General features: G+C 39.0%; 1 pseudogene; it reads right to left on the minus strand.

Moving 5' to 3' along the window:
- Nucleotides 1-11577: 11577 nt before the first annotated feature.
- Nucleotides 11578-12839, minus strand: LOC148584518 (uncharacterized; annotated as a pseudogene).
- Nucleotides 12840-13780: the final 941 nt, after the last annotated feature.

Here is a 13780-nt window from a genome sequence, read left to right on the forward strand (position 1 = left end):
ATTTACAGCCACTATTATTCACCGGGACATTGAGATCCATACTTTCACCGAAAAAAACCAATAAAAATTGAGTCTTTCACGCAAAAACTGAATCTTAGGTAAAAATAACAAATACATCCCATAAAAACTTCTAAAAGGATGAAAATAATACTGTAAGGGATATAATAGTAGGAGCTCTTTAAGTGTAATTGGCATATTAGGTTAGTGCGCCAAAGCCCTTTGGTGAGTAAGGCTAAATAGTTAGGCTTGAGTTTAAAGGCTAACTCTATATAAGATTCACAATAGAATTGTATATCTCAAATCAACCTTGCATATTCTTGGGTTTCTCGAAGTGCCAATTCCCAATTACCATCAAACATGTCAGGAGAGTCTTTGACTTACTCTGTACATTTAGAAGCTTATTATTTAGGCTTATATTTGTATAACTGTGACTTCACTTGACGAAATAAATTCTGCTTTTTGCATCTCCACCTGCCTGGCATAACTACTGAGTTTCACTACCTTTTCTTTCAAATCTCTTATTTCTGAATCTTTCTCTCTGCTGGCAACTTCTTTATCTCGTACAGAGCATCTTGGAGAGGAACGGGAAGAAAAAGTTTAGTTAAAATCATTATAACAATGACATAATGGCAAATCAATCAGTTACATAAAATTACTACCTGGAGGAGGATGCTAAATTAAAGTAGCGAGAATGTTTTCAAGTGCAAAAATCCTCGAATTTCTTGGACCAAGAGAGATTGTGTCACAGCCATCACTACATCAAAAGCAAATGAAGGTAAATTTCAGAATGAAAAAAAAAAAGAAAAGAAAGAAAAAGGTAAGAGGTATTTAAGCATTGGTTGCAATCTAAAGAGAATATTAAAAAACCTAACAAGAGGACATTCATTAGAAAACTTTTAACCTTAATTTTGACTGCTTGAGCAAGTCTGCTTCTTCCTTCAATCTTGCAACTTCCTTGGCCATCCTAGTCCACCTATAATATCAAGAACATAACTTGGATTAACTTGGGCAGCGAAAAACTGATAAGGAGTTCCATAATAAAGTCTCAATACCCCATGTGAAATGTATATGGTAAAGCAAGAAAGAAAATCTAGATAGTGCATACCAAAAGATAGTGAACATAAAAACCAACTCTTAAATTAATTAATTTTTTTTGATAAGTAATGTTGATATAAAACAAAAGTGCAGAGGGGCGCAATCCAAATACACGAGAAGTATAAATAGAAAGCGCCTAAGAGGGAGAAAAATGAAAAAGAAAGTCAGAAAAACTAATCACTAAAGAAGCTAACCAAACGGCTATCCAAGAGTAAAGAGTAAAAAAGAAAAAATGAATAAGTTCCTTTAAAGTCCTAGTGGAATTTTCAAACCATCTGCATTTCTTTCGCTCCATAAACACCATATAAGACAAAGAAGAATCATTTTCCACATAACCGCACTTCGAGAACGCCCTCCCGTCCACCAGCAATCAAACAAGTTTCTTACCTTGCAAGGCTTAACCCAAAGCAACCCGAACCAACTAAAAATAGTATGCCTAAGAGCACTTGCAATCTCGCAGTGAAGAAGAAGATGATCGACTGACTCTTCGTTCTTCTTACACATACAACATCATTCCACTACCACAAAGTTCCTCTTACGCAAATTATAATGAATCAGAGTTTTGCCGAGGGCCGCAGTCCACCCGAAAAAAGCCACTTGCAACAGCACCTTAGTACGCCAAATACTCTTCCAAGGAAACACCTCATGGTCAAAGTTGGACAAGGCCTTATAGAATGACTTCACCTCGAACTTACCCTTCTTGGACAAGGGCCAACGAATACCATCCACAATACCAAGGGAGATCTTACAATAGTACAACCGATCAAAGAAAGAAAGTACCATATCCATCTCCCAATCCTGAACGGGAAGCACAAAAATGACATTCCACTCGACATCCCCATTCCTCCAAGTAAAGTTATCCTTCACCCAAGCTTCTTTGAATCTAGCAATACTAAACAGGGAAGGAAAGGCATGCTTCAAAGATTGTTCCCCACACCAAATATCATGCCAGAAACGAACTTTCGAACTCACCCCCACCTCAAACCGAATACCTTTGGCAAAAAAGTTCCAACCTTGTCGGATATCCTTCCATAAACCCACGCCATAAGAACCCGAAACCTCCTTCGTACGCCACCCACCATCTTGCTCTTCATACTTGGCTTTAATAATCTTGTACCAAAGAGCCTCACTCTCATTCGCATATCTCCAAAGCCATTTCCCTAAGAGAGCTTGGTTAAACTTATGCATCTTCCGAATGCCAAGACCACCAGAACGCAAGGGATGACAGATTTGATTCTAGCTTACAAGATGCAACTTAGGCTCATCTCCCATCCCTCCCCACAAGAAATCTCTTTGGACTTTCTCAAGTCTTTTTGCTACACTCATAGGAATAGGAAACAGAGACAAAAAGTAAGTCGGAAGATTAGACAACATACTCTTAATGGGAGTTAATCGGCCTCCCTTAGAAAGATACATTCTCTTCCAACCAGCCATTTGACGCTTCGTCTTTTCAGTCACATCATTCCACAGAACCGTATCCTTATACGACACCCAAAGAGGCAGACCCAAATACTTCATAGGCAAAGCAGCAACACTACACCCAAGGATATTAGCTAAAGCCCCAATGCTCTCCACCTCTCAAACCCGAAACAGCTTCAAAACATAAGTGTATAAGGCGCACATAACGGATTTGCTCGGGAGAACAGAGTATCATCAGCGAATAAAGAGTGAGAAACCACCAACTCTGAGAAGACCCTTTCTCCCACAGAGAAACCAGTCAAAAGGCCTAGCTCAATAGTCGTATTCACCATCTTACTCAATGCTCCATAACAAGCACAAAAAGTAACGGAAAGAGAGGATCCTCTTGCCGAATTCCCCTCAAACTGTTAAAGAAACCTTCCGAAGAACCATTCACAAGAATAGAGAATCTTACCGACGAAATACACCTCTATCCAAGCCCTCCACCTCTCACCGAAACCGCAACGATGCAGCAAATACAGAACAAAGTCCCAGGTTTACGTGGTCATAAGCCTTTTCCAAGTCCAATTTGCATAGAACACCTGACACCCCTGATCTCATATGACTATCCACACATTCATTTGCAATGAGCACATAATCTAAGATTTGACGACCACCGATGAAAGAATTTCAAGAGTTGGAAATGATCTTACCCAAAACAGTTCTCATCCTATTGGCAAGTACCTTAGAAACAATTTTGTACACCCCTCCCACCAAGCTAATGGCTGAAAATCCTTCATCTCCACCGCATCCGCCTTTTCTCGGAATCAAGGAAATAAAAGTTGCATTCAAGCTCTTCACCAACTGACGTCTTCGATGGAATTCAGCAAAAACAGCTATAACATCATGTTTTACTACACCCCAACAAGCTTGAAAGAAAGCCATGGATAAGCCATCTGGACCCGGTGCCTTGTCACCCTCCATACCTTTTACCACCTCCCATACCTCCTTTTCCTCAAAATCTCTTTCTAACCAATTATTTTCCTCCTCATCAATGGAGAAAAAAGATTGGTTATCCATTCTAGGTCTCCAAGTGCTTCGCTTTGAATATAAGCTTTGATAGAACTGCACAATATGATCTTTTACCTCAGTGGGATCGTCGGACAAGACACCATTGATACGAAGCACTTCCACACGATTATACCTGTGATGAGAATTAGCCACCTTTTGAAAAAACCAAGTATTTCGATCCCTCTCCTTCATCCACAAAGCTCTCGACTTTTGACGCCAATGAATTTCTTCACACAACATGGTATTCTCCAATTCTTTCGACATATCCGTCTTTTTAAGCTTCTCCTCCTGAACTAAGCCCCTCAACTCTGCCAAAGCATCCAACTCCTGAATTCCTTCCAACAACTCCTTTTTTTTCCTCCCAATGTCACCAAACCCCTCCTCATTCCACTTTTTCAAATCCAGCTTAAGGGATTGCAGCTTATTAGCTAAAACAAAGCTAGGTAAGCCCTCAAACAAATATGACCCCCACCAAGACTTAACCTTGTCAACAAACTCTTCAGATTTAAGCCACATATTCTCAAATTTAAAATACTTGTTACCTCCGCAAGGAGCCCCACAATCCAGTAACAAAGGGAAATGATCGGAGAGTAGACGTTTAAGTCTTCTTTGTGACACCGCTGGGTAATGGTCCTCCCAATCCGAGGAGAGTAAAAACCGGTCAATTCTAGACCAAATCTCATTCTCTTGATTATTCGACCAAGTAAATTGACCCCCCACCAACGCAATATCCACCAAACCGTTTTCAGATATAAAGTCCGAGAAATCCATCATGCCTGTAGTATAGTAAGGGACACTAGAACGCTCACTAAGAAACCGGACAATATTAAAATCCCCACCAAAACACCAAGGGACCTCCCACATATTCACCAAACCCGCCAGCTCCTCCTCCCAAAGGACCCTTCTCTCCACATCATCATTCGGGCCATACACAAAAAAAAAAATAAATAAAAAATAATAATAATAAAATCAACAATATTGAGTCAACATTAATTTCCCAATGCCTGAAACAAATTTAATACCCAAATCTTCTTATCTATTGTAAAATACCAACAGACTATCTATTTCCATTCAATAGAACATTAAATTTGTAGTTTAATTACTTGCAAGACTCTGGTTTTGACAGTATTTGTTTTCCCATCAACTCATAAATAGAACTTTGTGCAATTAAATATCTAAGCAAGCTGAAATTTTCCAGATTAGGTAGAATCATAATCTCCTTGAAGTTCTGAATTTATCCCCCACTGCTGTTGTAATTTGGTCTTGCACCAATTATGTCTATTGGATTTAACTTTGTGCAATTAAATGTGTAAGCTACAAATTGCAGTTCCCATTAAAGTTTTGGATTTATCTCCCTAGTTCTCACAACTTGGTATGGCAACAATTATCTCTATTAGAGCAAATTTGCTCAATAATTCCATTAAGCAGAATTATTGAGCTTTGTTAGCTCACGCCATACCGAAAACAGTTAGGCAGTATGGCGTGAGCTCAATCATTCTTCTCCAAGGAATTGCTCTTCTACGGTATGGCGTGAGCTAATAAATGAAATGGTCTAATTTCCATTAGACCATTTCATTTATTAACCTCTTTGTCTTTTTTTTTTATTCTTTTTTTTTTTGCCATTTATTATAGCAATTAGTGATGTTAACAGAAAAAGCTGCACAAGCACAAAAGTTTCAAGCAATACCTCAAATACAAAACAAACATTTAAAGTTTGGAAAATCCAGGAAGCTACAAATAACAAAGTACAAAAACCTCAAGTGCCTATCAGAAGGGTCTTATATACCCTCTGTTCTAATCTAACCACAGATATAAAGAAAATGAACCCATTTTATCATCACAACCAAAGCGCAAAAAGCAACTCAAGTTAAAAAAACAGGTCCTCTTAGAAAGCTCAAACATCTCTAAGTGGAAATATTAATAATAATAATAATAATAGTAATAATAATAATAATAATAAACTCACTCTTCAATTTGACGCTCATACTCAGCACGCACTTCATGTACTCGTAAAGTGACTTCAAGGTCATGCTCAATTGCCTGCATCAGAGCCTTCGCAATAACAACAATGTGTTAGTGAAGAGAGAGACACCCAAAGCACCATGTAATCAAATCCAAAAATAAGATACATCAAGAAACATGAAATAATGAATGCCAACCTAGTGCTAAACAGAAGCATTAAAAAGCAATTCTTATATGACACTAGATCATTTACTCATCAATGCACACACAAACCAATTCTCCTGATACATTTTCCATTTAAGTACTCCTTATATTGTATAAATACCTGAATACCAGGACCATTTCCAGCACCTGCATATAAAAGATAACTCATCAAAACTGTTATAAACACAGGAAATGAAGGAAAAAAAAAAAAAAAAAAAGGTGAACCGTGTGATGCAGTATAAATTCTAACCGGAAGTTTCGCGTGAGGAAGCCTTTCAAGATTCTAAAAGTTCTTTTAGCCTTTTTGTAGCCAGAGAAGCTTTTTCAGTTTTTCATTGCAAAACCTGGCATGAAATTCAAAAAGTAAGAACAATTTCTCTTAAACTAGTAAGCTCATAGAATCCCAGATAAAACAGACAACAATCGCCAACAACAACATTAACAGAGCCATGAAAGTTACTAGTTTAAATCTCTATAGTGCCAAAGGATAACAAAAAAATATGTTTGAGCACAGGTTCTCACACTATTCTACAGTTTGTTCAAGCTTCAAATTCAAGGGCTTTTACAGTGCGTCAAGTTACCACTAAATAGATAAGTTGAGTAATACATCTTTTTGTCAACTACATCCAATGCAAACTTCAAATCGACAAGGATATTGCGATGTCTCAAATCAACTGCATGAAGCATTACACAATATTATGACATCCTGTTATGCTGACACATACTCAAAGCATGATCAAAGAATGCATGCAAGCAACTTTTTCCAGTTGAGACAAAGTATGATTGTATTTCGTAATTCTATTTGAGAGGAACTTCTATTGGTGAAAATTCATTTTTTTACATGCCAATTACAGTCACTCTCGACATAGTTTCAAAATTTTGATATTCAATAATAGACCAATGTGATACCACATTCAGTGAATATTTTAAAATACACTATCTGATAATAAATCGAAAATCTAACTTGTTTCAGTTTATCAATGTGCCTTCAACATGAATATATAAACATCATAATAACAAAACAAGGAGAATCAGATAGATCATACCAAAAAACATTGGAAAAAGCTAATCAGAAATACTGCTACATAAAGATGGGAGCATCGAAGTAAGTAAAGATCATCAGGTGACCCTTTATTAGATTTTCATGACAGTATACTTCAAATTTTAAGTATGGCTATATTTATAAATAAATAAACAAATAAGAAAAAAAATGAATATATATAGCAAAGCATCTTAGACATCTGAGGACCATGAACAATGTAAACATAAAACACTCAAACATAAAATCTTGGACGGTCTGAGAAGGAAGATAAGCCAAATTTCAGGCATCAACTTGAGACTAACAAATGAAAATAAAACAACTAATTGAACTCAACCCACCTCAAACGTCTTATACTTAAATTCAAGTTAACCACAGTGCCTGGATTTAAAATACGGGTTTAACAAAAGGCATAATGTAGTTAAATCCTTCAGCAATGCATATACCTGAAGAACTTTTTCCAGTGAAGCCTTGCATAACCTAAACTGCATAGACTATAGCTTGATCTTACATTGCAATTGAACCTAAATATCAGGAAAATTGTTTTTGTTAATAGGGGAAACATTGAAAATAAACAATTATTTACATAAGCATGGTCATGTACAAGAATCTGGCACCTTCTGGGCCTTCAAACTTTGAACCTCAAACTGTAACCTTTCTGTTGTTTCATCACCTTTCGGTTTTGAGTTGAGAGTTGAGATTGAACATTTTGTTTCTTCTTCAACTCTGTAACCTACAAAAGCATAATATGGTTTCAGAACATGTAACTGAGTGATCAAACATATTGTCGTAATGCAAATAAAAAATGTACCTATTCTTCAAGGACATTCAGCTCCTCTTTGAGCTTTGCAACACAAACATTAGAAGATGAAACATTTTGCAAGTTTTTTCCTTAGTTCCTCAATCTCCTTATCCCAATTTTGACAAAATTTACAGTAAGGAAGCTATACTGATGGTTGACAATTTAAAACATAGGCCGAAACAAAGTGTTTCCAAAGTTCTCTCTAAAAAACAGTTGCATTGAGGAATGATCCCTTTCAAAAGACCTTTTCCATGCTTTCATTTTTCATACCCAGACTGAGAAGCACAAAGAAATTTATCATATTATTATCAATATTTTCTAAGTGCATTCTCTGAAACAAAAATGCATGCTTTAAAAGCACTATCAAAAAAACGTCTTAAGTAATATACATTTTATTTTACTCCAAAAATATTGTCAAGCGTAATTCAAATAAGCCAAATAGCTGTACTGCACTGGAAATACTTTCTGCTTTCCCAGCTTCTTGATGAGATCCCAATATCCAAACACTATTGTCTCAAAGGTTCAATCAAGAATAGGTGGTGGGTGATTCTCTCTCTCTCTCTCTCTCTCTCTCTCTCTCATATATTCCCGCCTTGTGTCGGCGTATGGGTGGCGCATGAGAGTTGTTTGGTGGTAGTTTTAGGCTATGTCATGGCTAGCTCGAGAAGGTGGTCTGTGGAATCCAAGGAGTTTGAGGTGCTGATTAAGGTAGGGGCATCAAAGGTGAGGATTTTTGAGAGGACCAAAAGACTCAATAGGTCCATTTTCTTGAAGAAGGATGAGCTAGCTTGGTTGGTGCGAATTGTGAAGGATTTGGTAGTAGTGGATAACTCAGAAGTCTTTTGGGATTAGTCTAGAGTTGGGTATCCTAGAATGCTAGCTCAGAAGTGTGCTAATAGGCATGGTTGTTTTCTGACAGTGGAGGAATTTGATGGAAGAAGAAGGTGTGACTCGATCATCATTCCAAAAGGTCAGCATGGGATAGGGTGGGACCGTTTCAATGAGGAAATGCGAGTGGCAAACTCTTCTTTACGTGAATTTTGAGTGGTCAATGAGCATCGCGTGTTCAGGGAAGAAATAACTAAAATCTAGGGAAACAAAGAAGGTAACTAAAATCTACCTATTAATTACAATATACTATAACTATAATACAAGAACATGCCATAACTAGAAAGACTAATTATGGCTAAATATATATGGACCGTATCTAATTGACATCCCCCCTCAAATTGATGCTGGCCGATTAAGAAGCATCAATTTGCCCACAAGAAACTTATGACGTTGTCATGTCATAGCCTTCGTGAAGACGTCAGCTATCTGGAGATCAGTGGAAACATGAGGAAGAGAGATAACACGAGTGTCCAAGGCTTCCCGAATAGAATGACAGTCTACCTCAATATGCTTTGTACGTTCATGGTAAACAGGATTAGCAGCTATTTGAATGGCACTAGTATTGTCAGCATGAAGAGGAGTAGAATCAGTTTGAGAAAAACCAAGCTCAGCCAAAAGCCCATGAAGCCAGACAATCTCAGAACAAGCAGTAGACATTGCCCGGTATTCGGATTCAGTGGATGATTTAGAAACGCGAGCTTGCTTCTTACTCTTCCAAGAAATTAAAGAATCACCAAGAAACATGCACCAACCTGTGACAGACCGCCGAGTGGCAGGACATCCTACCCAATCCGCATCACTATAAGCAACAAGGCGAAGAGGAGAGCCAGTTGGAAAGAACAACCCACGGCCAGAAGAGCCACGAAGATATCGAATGATACGCCGAACAGCAGCTAAATGAAGATGGCGGGGAGTTTGCATAAACTGGCTAACCTGCTGAACAACGAAGAAAATATCGGGCCGAGTAATAGTCAAATAATTCAAGCTACCTACCAACTGTCAGAACACAGTAGGATCAGAGAGAAGATCACCCTCCTCACTTCGATATTTCACATTAACTTCCATAGGAGTATCCACCGAAGAAGAATCTTGAAGACCAGCTAGACGAATCAAGTCTTGGGTATATTTGTGTTGATTCAAGAATATACCAGAAGAATCAGTGTGCACCTCCAACCCCAAAAAATAAGTAAGAGGACCAAGGTCTTTCATATGAAAAGAGTCTTGAAGATTCCGCTTGAGATGTGCAATCAAACTGGAGTTGGTTCCCATAATGACAATATCATCCACATACACAAGTAAAAGAACAAGACCAGTCGGAGTCTTGCAAAGGAACAAAGAAGAATCATATAGGCTTTGGACAAAGGAGAAGTGAAGCAAAGTAGACCTGAATTTTTCAAACCATGCCCGGGGAGCCTGTTTTAAGACATAGAGAGACCGCTTCAACTTACACACAGCGGCAGATGGAGAAGAAAACAACCCTGGAGGAGGAGTCATGTAAATATCTTCTTTGAGATCACCATGAAGAAAAGCATTTTTGACATCCATCTGGTGAAGTGGCCAGCCTTGGGAGGCGGCAATAGAAATAATTGTATGCACTGTAGTCATCTTCGCGACTGGAGCAAATGTCTCCTCATAGTCCACCCCATATTCTTGCCTGTTCCCAAGAGCAACTAATCGGGCCTTATACCGATCCAGAGTCCCATCAGAGCAAAGCTTAATTGAGTAAACCCATTTACAACCAATGGCTTTAACATGAGAGGGGCAAGGAACCATGTCCCATGTATGATTGTCCTAAAGAGCCCGAAGTTCCTCATCCATCGCTTTCCACCAAAATTCATAGTTAACAGCCTCGGAAAAACATGTAGGGATGGAAATAGAAGATAAAGTAGCATTAAAGGAAGTGTGCGGAAAACCATACCTATCAAGAGGACGTGATACCCTAGCAGATCGTCGAGGGCCAGACTCATGAACTGTCTCAGATGGCGGGTCAATCGGAGGAGTTGTCGGAACAGTTTCAGATGAAGGGTCAGTCTCGGGAAGGGGCAAAGTTGGTAGACGTCGAGTATACACAATTCCAGGTTTGAACCGCTCAGGCAAAAGAGGCAATTCATCAAAACAAGGTAGAATACTAATCTCAGGCAATGATTCAACATGTGTAGAAAAGAAACATTGATGCTCAAAGAACACAACATTACGAGATATATGAAATTTGTCAGAACAAGGATCATAGCAAACATAACCTTCGTGAGAAACACTATAACCCATAAAGGTACATTTAACAGACTGAGCAGAAAGTTTGTGACATTCATGAGCAGGTAAATGAACAAAACAAACACATCCAAAAGTATGCAGATTAAGATAGCTAGGATGCTGATGATACAAATGATAATAAGGAGAATCAAACTACAAGACCTGAGAGGGCAGTCGATTGATTAAGTAAACGGCAGTAGATAATGCCTCAACCCATAATTTGGAAGGAACAGATGACTCAAGTAATAAAGTACGAACAACATCCAAGAGATGGCGGTTCTTTCATTCTGCCACCCCATTTTCCTGAGGAGTATAAGGACAAGAGCCTTGAGAGACAATTCCTTTATGGCGTAAGAAATCATGAAACTCATGGGACATGTATTCTCCACCAGAATCAGACCTCAAAATCTTAATGCCTGTAGAAAAGTGATTCTCAATATATGCTATGAAGGTCTGAAAAACAGACAAAACCTCTGATTTGGCCCGAAGAAAATAAACCTAAGTATATCGACTGAAATCATCTATGAATGTTACAAAATATTTATATCGAGCATGAGAAATTGCAAGAGATATGCCCCATACATCACTATGCACAACATCAAAGCATTTTGTAGCACGACTACCATGAGAAGAAAATGAAAGAGTTTTACTCTTACCAAGTTTGCATACAGAACAATCAAATGACAAATTTTGAGAAACTCGTTCTTTATTGCCTAACAAACCATAATTTAACATATGAGACAGAATAACAGAATTTGGATGACCCAAACGTTTGTGCCATACTTCGTTCGGAGTATTAATTGTCCTACAAGCCAAAGATAAACAACTAGGAATTGACAAGTGCAATGGAAATAGTCTGCCAACTTTAGGCCCCTTCGCGAATATCTTCCCTGACACCTGACCCTGCACAAGACAACAAACACAAGAGAAATGGACATCACAGTTTTTTTCAACTAACTGGCCAACTGAAATAAGACTATTAGAAAGGCCAAGAGAGACATAAACATCTCTGAATGAGGGATTAATATCTCCTACTTCATTAATAGCTAAATGACTTCCATTAGCTACTTGAATATGAGATAAACCATGATATAGACGAACATTGCAAAGAGTATCAGACGATCTGGTCATATGATTGGATGCTGCAGAATCAATAAGCCAAGACTTAGATGAAATAGTATCATTACCTTGGAGCCCTAAGGCAAAAAAGGCTGACATAATCATCTGCTGGACCATTTCAAGAGTAAGAACAGCTGATCCAGCCGCAGAAGAAGAGGCTGAGGACATCACTGGAGCAGAAGAGGTGTTTACTGTAGCCTGATAGGCAGTAGCTTGACGATTCTGAGGCTGAGTGGGACATTCTTTGATAAAGTGGCCCGGTTTCTTACAGTAATTGCATGATTTCTTTGCACAATTGGCGGCAATATGACCATACTCCTTACAGCTAAAACACTGGACCTTGCCCATATCCTTACCCTTCCCTTTCCCATAGGCTGCATAGGCTATTGGATTTGGGTTGGAATCATGCTGAAACGTAGCCTGTGTGAGAAGACGCTACTCCTCACGAAGTAATTCTCCAAAACAAACATCCAAAGATGGCGAAGGATCTCGATTCATTAAATTTGAGCGAGTAACCTCAAATTCAGGGCGTAATTTCATCAGGAATTGATCTCTCTTGCTCTGCTCATGAACAACCTGAACAGCCGACAGAGATGCAGCAGGTACCTTCCCATAAACCATATCAGAAAATTCTCCCCACAAATTCTGAAAACCAGAAAAATACTCCAGAATGGAGAGATTGCCTTGAGTGTAATTAGCAATCTCATATTCTAGCTAAAAACGACGTGCAGTAGTGTCCTGATGATAAACCTTCAGCTAATACTCCCACATAGTCTTTGCAGTCTTATAGGGCCTCAAATTGAGCACAATAAGAGGATCAACAGACCCTAAGATCCAAGACATCACACGTGCATCCTTGACCTTCCACTTAGTCAAATCCTTAGCTTCCGTAGGAGCTAGATCACTACCATCGATATGGCCCCACAACTCTTTTCCCGTAACAAATACTTGAAATTGGAATTCCCAAGCAGAATAATTTTTTCCAGTAAAACGGACCCCAAAAGTCTCGCTAGAAGACATAATGAAATAAAAATTAGAAATTATAAAACCTGATAAATGAGTAACAGGCCCACCAGAACAGTAACCAAGCCCAAGCCCAGCAAGCCCAAGTCCAAACAGCAACCCACCGAGCAAAAAACCACGCTCACCAAACAGCAAGCCTAATTTGATGATTGCTGACCACACCAAACAACAAACCCAAACAGCAAGCATGAAACCACGGTCCACGCTCCTCCAAAAATCAAGAACCAGCAACAGTCCATACTCCTCAACACCAAAATTGCACCAAGAACCAGTGACAGTCCACACCGGCAACGGAACTAGCCAGCGATGACAACGTCAGCAACGAGAGCGTCATCGACAAGAGCGAGATCGTAGCCAACAGCCCAACTCCTCCAGAAATTTTTGGTAGCTCCAAAACCTCCACGCCAACAGCCCCAAATCCTCCAGAAATCTCCGACAACCCCAAAAGCTCCAGAAATTCAGGTAAGAATAAATTCCCTACCCTCAACCAAATTATCAACAACTTCCCCTGAAGTTACCAACAGCCAAAGAGACCAATAACTCAGTCCCGACCCAACTAAAAAAAACTCAAATCAAAACCCTAATTTAGATGATTTAGGCTCTGATACCATTGAGAGGTATTCAGTACAATTGACAAAAAGAATGATAAGGAGGTCAAGGGACGCAGTAGTTACGCGGAGGCGATGAGATTGTCGTCGAAGCAAACTGAGAAGGGTTGTAACTCCGGCCAAGAACAGTTTGAAAGGGTGCTAAGATGGCCAAAAACTGCTTCTTGTCTTATGGAACAACAAACCATTGAGTTTGGCAGGAAAGCATTGGCTTCGACGGAGACCCATGCTTTGGAGAGGGCTCACAGCGATACCAGGGAGGCTCCGACGAAGATTTTATGTCCGATGAGGTATGTCCAAGCATCTGTAGAGGATGGA

This window comes from Corylus avellana, chromosome 7 (genome assembly GCF_965113065.1).
Source record: "Corylus avellana chromosome 7, dhCorAvel1.hap1.2, whole genome shotgun sequence".
In the NCBI taxonomy this organism is placed as follows: domain Eukaryota; kingdom Viridiplantae; phylum Streptophyta; class Magnoliopsida; order Fagales; family Betulaceae; genus Corylus; species Corylus avellana.